We start from the raw sequence: 8,631 nt of genomic DNA on the forward strand, positions 1-8,631 counted from the left end.
TGTTCTCCCCTTCCCCGGGCGCGGGGAGCCGGCACCGAGCGGCCGCTGCCGCGCGGGGGCAGCGCTCGGGCCCCGGCACCGCCGCTCCCCGCTCAAGGTGACTCTGCACATGATTCCTTGCCTCCTCATTAACCACTAGACATATTTATAGACAAATTAAAGATTCAAACTTAAACATTTATTCAGCTAATCGCCTTGAGTTCCAGCAGAATAAACAGTGTCAAATCAATTCATTAGCTCGGGGGTTCGTGACAATTTAACACGTCCTTTTTCTGTTCCCTCTCCGTGGTATCGTGTCTCACACAAGAGTTAAAAACATCAAACGCTCGCAGAGCTCTTTATAAGAAGGAGAATAAGAAGTCCTGAACCATCAACTATTTGCTTCAACTCTCAATGAACATAAAATGGATTTGCTGCAATAATCAAATTAGGCTTGCTTCTACACCCCTCTCCCAAAGACATCGTGCCTAATCTTTCAGTATTTAGCTGCTAATTCAATTACCAGCTTATTGAGAGCAGCTACAAACACCGTGTGTGTTACTCCCTGTGATCTGGATCACGTGAATGAACAGTGTTCCACAGGAGGTGCTCTGGACACCTGCTTTGGGGGACGTGCAGTGCAGCCCCCCAAAAGCTGCAGATTTTATTCTTTAAAGATGCTACCACAGCTATGACTTAATGCAGTTCATTCCATGCATTTTTAGATCACACAAGTCTCACCAGGTCAACCAAACCCCTCTTCCCCTCTCTGCCAGGCCATTCATGAACCCCCTGTTAATGCAGCACAGCATCATTCTGCCCTCAGTGCTCCAGACTTGCCTTCGTGCAGTTTGGCCCATTTCCTTTATCCAGACCCTGTAGACTCTTCTGCTTTCAAGTAATTAAGCACTTAAGCTTTGCTAATGGATTTTTATTTGCAGTTCTCACATGTTTTCACTAGCCTGGACACATGCAGGATGGCACAGAGCTCTAACAGAGGGATGTGGACCCCCTGGGCAGGGCTGTCCCCCTTCCTGCTGAGCACAGCAGGGCACTGCTGTGACAATGACAGAGACTGGCACGGTGCTTAATGAGCAGCACAGACCCTGGCATGGGGACACTGGCAGCTTAGGTTTTGGTTGTTGTTGGGGGTTGTTTAACCCCAAATCTCCACCACCTTTCAAGTGGTAAAGCACCTGAATTAACCAGAGCCAGCTCTGAGAGAGCAGCACATATGATTTCGTGCCCTTTTGCCACATGGATGCCTTGCAAGGCCAGCATGGCAAATCTTCTGCAAAGAAAGAAATCTGAGGAGATCACACTATTCTTGCCTAGAAATCATTTTCCCTTTACAGGATCTGAATAAGAATACTCATGCCCTGTTCTAGTAAAAACAGAAGTAGAACTACAAAGTGAGAAAAGAGCAATTTCCAGGATAGGACACAACTCACAAATTGCAGGAACAGGTCACGATGGACAATCTTCTGGTGTCAGTCCTTTCCAAGTTTCAGACCTCTGCAGAAGCAAAACAGAAGATTCAACAAATTAAAATGTTTATGAATCCTGGGTACTTCTACTCTTCCCCTTTAAATTTTCCACAGAACAGTGTTTTTTGTAGCTGCCAATTCTGTGACCTTGCTGGAAGTGGCCAAGCCAGAGATCAATTAGTGAGCAGAGAACAGAGGAGCAGCTTTGCCTGCATTGTGCCTGTCCCCTGGGAAGAGCAGCTGTGCTTCAGGGAAGGAGCAGCATAACCCTGGAAGATTGTTATCCAGCAGGAGTGCTAACACAGGTTGGGTACTAATGCAAGATGCACAATGCAGCAGAACTGACAGGAAACTGGAACATCTCCTTTTGCCTTTGACTCGCACATTTTAAATTTTCCAATGATTTAAAAATACTTTAATTTTGCACATAAGAAAACCTTGTTACACTAAATGATACCCACAACAAATACACGCTGGTTTCAAACATATAAATTATGAGACAAGCTCTATAAACCCTCAGGAAACCCCCAGCACCCCCCATTCCATGGGATGAACCAAAGCACAGAAGAATTTTGAGATGTGACTGTGTTGCACACCAAACCACGGTGACAGGGGGTTGCAGCCCCAGTGCCTGCACTGCCAGGCTCCCCAGCTAAGGGCCCTGAGTGCTGAATGCCCTCAGCTGTGGGGCTGTCCACCAAGGAGACACAACTGCTGACTGACACAGAGCTGTGCTGGGCTGCAGGAACCCCAGCTCTTCAGTATTTAAATGAGTGCATAAATATTTCACAGAGAATTTAGCCTAAAATAAGCCACCTGCCTGGTTACTACAACGCTACAGCAGCCTGTCTGCTTGCCTGAATTTGGAGGGAGCTAAAATGCTGTTTGTGAGACACACTACCCCATAAGGACTCCCAGAAAAAACCTCAGAGATCAATAGTCCTTAAATAAGTAATCAGATGAGCTGAAATAATTTAAGTCATCAAAGAGCAAGCAGGATAAATAAAAAGTCACAACTATGAACATTTGCATCTAATAGAATTTTTACATTTATTTAAGTTAACTGATAGAAAGGCTGAACACCAAAGCAGGAGGCAGAACTGCTGGCTTTGGGCCCCACTGCATTCAGGAAACACCTCACCAGCTTCAGCAAGGGCAGTGTTTGATCCCAAGGGTACAGCTTGGGAGCATTTTCCAAGTGCCATTGAATTCTGGCTGTGTGTCACAAGGTTTCTGATGAAGTTACAAAACTACTTCATTATAACCAAAATTCTCATCATAGCAATACTTTTAGACCAGATTTCTGACCACAGTTCAAAGCAAGACAATTACAATTGTTCCCAAGAGTTCTCCACTGTCTGCTGATGAAAATTAGTCTTGGTAAAGGTTTTTAAATTATTATGACTGTAGTGCCAGCTGCACTCAAACAAACTCTGATTCAAGTTCTAGCCTAAGGGTCATCGATTGACACTCAGCCACTGCTTCCATCAAAAAAAATACTGATTGCCTAGACAGAAACAGGTATGGGGAGGAGAAACCATGCAGTTCAAAAACCAAAGAGGGAAGGAACCAAAACCACTGAAAACAAAAACTTTTTGTACCAGAAACAGATTGAAAACAGAAAGAAAATTAGCATTTAGGAATGAAAAAGCCTATTCACTGTTGATGCTAAATACAACACCCGTGGAGAGAGAAGCTGGGTTTATTTTTGATAGCAGCATAAACATTAAAGATAAGCCAAAAGCATTTAGAAAATATGGGTGCAGTACAAAGGCTCATGTGATGAGAACTGTTTTGCTTTTAATCTTGACCTGGAAAACCTCTCGTGTGACAGAGCCTCTTTTCAGTGCAGTCACAGTCCTGCCTAGTTGCTCTGCCTATTAGTGATAAAAAGGCCACCCAAGTTGTTTCTACTTCGGAATGATGGCAATTTTTCAATCCTAAACTTCAAAGGAAAAAAACCCACCCTAACACATCTGTCTAAGGACCTGCAGTAAACTCCTGTCATCCCTTATCTGGTCCAATCAGGCTCTTCCCTAAACCAACAACCCTGACAGCTGTATCACTGTTTTTCTAGAAAGGACATACATATTGACCCAAATATTTATCTACTTGCCACTGATATAAACGAAAATACTTATCTCATATTGATATGAGATCTTATATTGATATGAGATAAACATGTAAGATATCCTATCCCCAGATGGGAAAACAGCTGATTTGCAGATTGGTTCAGCATGTCCAGTGACATGTAAGTGCAAACCACACCAACCACAGCCACCAGGAGGGTTAAGCACTCCAGGAATCCCATCTCAAATGCGTATTAGAAAGTAAAAAGGCCGAAAACAGTGAAGTTCAGTGCAGCTTTGGATGTCTGTTCACACAGTCCAGAGGGTCTCCAGACCACTCTCATCTTTGCAATCCATGCCATTGAACTGCAATGTGGAGCATGCTGCCCATGACACTGCCACCCCCCTCATGCTCAGGGACAGCACAGCCCCAGAACCTCCCTCCTGCCCCTTCTCCTGGCACAGCCTGCCCAGCACAGCTGCCCTCAACCAGCTGCAGTGCTCCATTCCCAGGGGCACAACAGGCAAAAGCACTTCCATTCACCAGAACAATGCTGCAGCCCAGATGATGTATCGACACCCCACGTTGATATGTCAGGTTATACCATGTTACAGTACCCGGGGCCTCACCTTCACTAGTAACTGTAATTCAGTGCTCACTGAGGGCAGCAATATTACTTGTTTCCAGGCCTTCCTACTGGGTCAGTGCCCCCATGGAGCCTGGTACTGTCCCTCAGAGCTGTGCCTCCTGCTCTGAGTTTTGTCATGGCCACCAGAAGAAAAGTTTTCCTCGTTCAGCAGCTGCAGGACGGGGTGAGAACACAAGCAGTGCACTGAGGGCAGCACAGTCTGCACCAGAGCTCAGCTGTGTCTCACTGTGCCCTGAACAGAACCTATAAAAATGGGATTAAAGCCCCTGTGTTCACACAGGGTTCAGGCACTGCTGACCTGCAGGCTCACTCCAGACAGCTGCCCTTGGGCTGGCTCTGCCCAAACCAAGCCAGTGTGGGCTGGCTGTGAGGTGAGGCTGCCTCACCCTACAGCAATTCATGGGCTGGCTTCAGGAACACTCTGTGCCACAGCTCTGCACAGCTGAGACACATCAAACAAAGAAGGGAAATCAGAAAATTAACAAGCAGAGCAGCACATATTGAGGCATGCACTCTCTTTTTTAACCTAGACCTTTGTTGATTTTAATAATTGATATAAAGTAACAGATGACTCACTAATTGCACTTCTAAATTGTAACCCAACCTGGAATCAATCACACATGGCATAACTTCTGTTCTTATTTGAAGCTAAATCCACCACAGTGCCTGCTGTAGCCTCTCTAATAATTGCATTAGTCATAACCTGAAAGTATTTCCCATTTCCTTGGTTCCAGTTTTGCTTGCTTTTCAAGCTCATCCTTGTCCCTATCGTTAAAAGGATCTCCGAAATGTTTCCCCACAGAGCCTCCTCTGGGGCCAGAAGAGCCCTGTGTGACATTCTGTGGTGTGATTCCTCCTCTCCTAGGGTCTGATTTTCCTCTAGCACCATTTTATCTCCTTTGCTCTAGTCAAACAATCATTCAGGATTGTATCAGGTATCAGCAAGCCCTGTGTAAAACTCTCGGTAAGGAGTTATGTACACAAGTGACTGCCAGATTTACCCAGGTCAGCTTTTGTTTCACAGCACTAATTCTCCATTTTTAAGTACCCTCTACACTGGATACTCCTTTGCTTGATTCTCTCATTCTATGCCCAAGATATACCTTAAAATAAAAGGGAATACATATCTTGTAAGCATTTTTCAGAATAAAACTCTTTGCCCTATCATGCCACAGATTAACCATCTAGAAGCCCTGGGCCAAACAGAAATGAAGGCAGAATGAAATGAAACCCATAACAGCTGGGATCAAATGTACACAATCCAAGGCAAATTCCAACACCTGGGAACGATGCAAAGTCAAGTAAGTTCCTTTACAAATTCTCCCAATTATTTGTTCATTTTAAGTCCTTGCCAAGCTTATGAGACTAATTTCCCACGCAAAGCCAGCTTTTCCTATGAAGATTTTTAAAAGACATGCTCATACAGTTATTTTTTCCAATTCAAAGTCTGTCCTCAGCTATCTGTGCACAAATCCCATTAACTTCAGCACATGTCTAAAGGCAGAATTCGAAACCCGTGAAGAACTCGGTCACTGGACAATAGCGAGTCTCAAACAGAGATTTCTGAGTTATCACAAGGAAAAGATCCCCCTTCCCTCGGGCACTACGAGAGCATTCCCACTTGTCTGTAAACAATACCAACCACTTGAAATGTGATCGGCTGCATTTCACCCTTGCTCACTTGGGTTTCGGTTCCCCGTTCCCACCGCATTAACAGCCATTTAGTCCTTAATGTGGTGCTAAGGTGCCCCCCGAGGGGCTGCCCCTGCCCAGGCAGTGCCCGCCTCGCTCCAGCTTAAACAGGTACCTACCAACAGATTTGGAAAGGGTCCCCCTGCTTCTCGGGGGTTATCTGGTGCCCGGGAAAGCAGCTTTCACGTGCTGGTCATTTATACCAGCTCCTGCCTTGCCTCTCTGCGTTTTATTTAATATTGGTAACCAAAGTTCTGTATCACATCTATCAAACACAGCACAATCTGGCGTGAGGTCTACAAGCAGGAAAATCAGTCCAGGAAAAGAAGTTTGTTTTACAAAATAATTCTACATTTAACGTGTCAGTAACCATCAGTGAAATAATAGTCTTCAGCCACCACTCCTGGTCTCCACACTGACATCTCAGATCTGTTTTATTCCACTATAAACACTCTATAGTGCTTAAATCAGACCATCCTGACCTGATCCAGCCAGTAAGGAGACACAAAGAGACAGGACAAGGCACTGTGCAGTATTCAGAATTTAACTGTGAATTCCCTTTCCACACATCTCTCCAGCCTCTGGGATTCCCCCATTTGTCCAAGGGATGCAGGTAACACTCAAAAATACATGACAGTGTCTTAACTATCCCTGTGAAAAAAATCTGTAGGAAACACACATTATTTCCACCATAGTTATATATTCAAAAAATAATTCTTTCTATGCCAGTATTTTGTACCAAGAAAGAGCACAATTATTGTTAATTTTTTGAACGTTCATCAAGGTATCTCTAATTTCGGGTGCTTTTGGCACAATTCAATCCCTATCTCTTATTGACTATACTTAGAGCTATAAATTCAATTTTCTTCCTTTTTATTCCATGAAGCCTAAAGACAGATGTTAACTTTTTTCCAAACCTCAGATGTTCTTTTCCTTGTTAAATTTATATCCTTGTACTGCAGTGCCAAAGCTCTTTCAATCCCCTGTATTCTAAATTAATCCATCAATCCCCTTTCCTCTGTGTTTTTGCCCTTGGCAAATCATTAGCCCAAGGGAGAACTCAACAGAAGAATTCAAGACTTCACTCAGACCACAGCTGAAAACATCTTTCTTTTACCTCTGCAATAACTTCACTACCTGAGGTGCCATCTCTTGCAGGTTTTCCCTCCTCACTACATTTCCAGCTCTGCTGCACAGCCACTCATTTCACAGCTGCCCCTTCCCATCCCACCATCTCTCTCAGCTGCCTTCCTGGGGGCTACATTTGTGCTGTGTTTCTATTTCCTGTAACTAATTTCAAACAAAAACATTCTCATGTGAAGTCCTTGGACAAGTCCTTGATTTCTATCTGTTATCTTCTATCTCTTTTCAAGGCCCACACTGGTATTTTAAGGTCACACAGGAGATTTTGACTAAACTCATTCGCTGCTTTGAAATCTCTCAATTCAAGACATGAAAGCAGTAACTGATATTCCTCATATTTGTTTCTCCTTTCAATCCTCAAACACGATGAGATAAAAGTCTGTTACAAAGGCAGAGTTATTCTGACTGTTCAGAACCAGGGTGACACTTCAGCCACAGCCTTGCAAAGGAGTACACAAAACATAAGTTTAATTGGAACAAGCTGGACCTCTTACTGCATGTAAAGTTATTAATGCACACGTGCTTTTCCTTCCACTCTAATGCTGAAATCACTTTCATTTTTGAATGAAAGTTACTGTTTCACTTCAGCACCGCAAATCTCCTGATCCTACAGCCTTTGGCCACAGTTCCCTCACGGGCTGCTTCAACACAGAACGTTGTGTGCTGATTATTTGGGAACAGAGCTCCCCAGTCAGCAGTCTTTCATCTTCACAGCCTATGCAAAATCAGTTTTGAAAGGTGTAAAAAGTGATACCAAACACGATTGCCACGCACCTGAACGGTGAGAGCTGGGTTTGAAAAGGCACTGAACCTGGAAAACCTGGCAGAAATACTCAAGCACTTGTTTGAATGCATCGGCCATTTGCGTGTGGAATGTTGAAGGGACACGAAGTTCTGTAAAGGTTCTAGGGAATGCACACCCAAAGACACAATAACACACCAGATTCATCCCTTCCTCCTCATACCTAAAGGTTCTGCCTTGCCAGGGCTTCTCTGGAGCCTGATGGACATCAGTGCTGGGAGCTCCTCAACTCCACAGCCACGTTCTGGGATTGGGAAGAATTATCCCAGGGAGCTGAAAGCTCTCTCGAACCCACCTGTCTTGATTTCTAGAAGAGAAAGATGGAGATCACTGAACCCCACATCCCTTGTGCAGCCCAACCTGCCCGAGCACACCCCAAAGCTGCCTCGATTTTACCCAGCTCAGACAATGGCTGAGGGTTCCACACGGAGCACAACCGCCCACATGGAAACGCTGTTCCTGGGCTCAGCTCGGGAACCCGCTCCTTCTGGGCTTTGGGTTCGGCGGACGCGAAACCCACCGAGGCCGAGCGCGGTGTGAGGGGCCGCAGCCCTGCCCCCCTCACCCCGGCCCCCTCCCCTGGGCGCTGCCCCCGGCCCAGCCCGGGCCCCCTCAGCCGCCGGGCCCCCCAGCCGGCGCTGTGGGCACCCACAGCCGGGCCGGTGCCGCCGCCCGGAGCCGCCCGCAGCCGGCCCTGCCCTCACACACCTGCCCGCCCTCTCCCTGCGCTCCCAGCGCCCGCCACGCTCGCGCTACGCCGTTTGCGCAGCGGGCGCCCTCAGGTGCGGCGGCCGCGCTGACGACACTAC

The 8,631-nt window shown here is 46.0% G+C and overlaps 1 protein-coding gene across 1 annotated transcript in view; it reads right to left on the reverse strand.

Annotated features, from left to right (window-relative positions):
* CRB2 (crumbs cell polarity complex component 2) overlaps positions 1-8,212 on the reverse strand; it is a 65,265-nt gene extending 57,053 nt beyond the window's left edge. Inside the window, exons 1-2 of the mRNA XM_027650047.1 lie at positions 7,986-8,212; positions 1,431-1,494 (exon numbers count right to left, since the gene is read on the reverse strand). The gene's annotated coding sequence lies outside the window, so the exon portion shown is untranslated. The remainder of the gene's footprint in view (positions 1-1,430; positions 1,495-7,985) is intronic.
* Between the last annotated feature and the right edge of the window lie 419 nt (positions 8,213-8,631).

Source organism: Corapipo altera, unplaced genomic scaffold (genome assembly GCF_003945725.1).
Source record: "Corapipo altera isolate COAL_440 unplaced genomic scaffold, ASM394572v1 268, whole genome shotgun sequence".
In the NCBI taxonomy this organism is placed as follows: Eukaryota; Metazoa; Chordata; class Aves; order Passeriformes; family Pipridae; genus Corapipo; species Corapipo altera.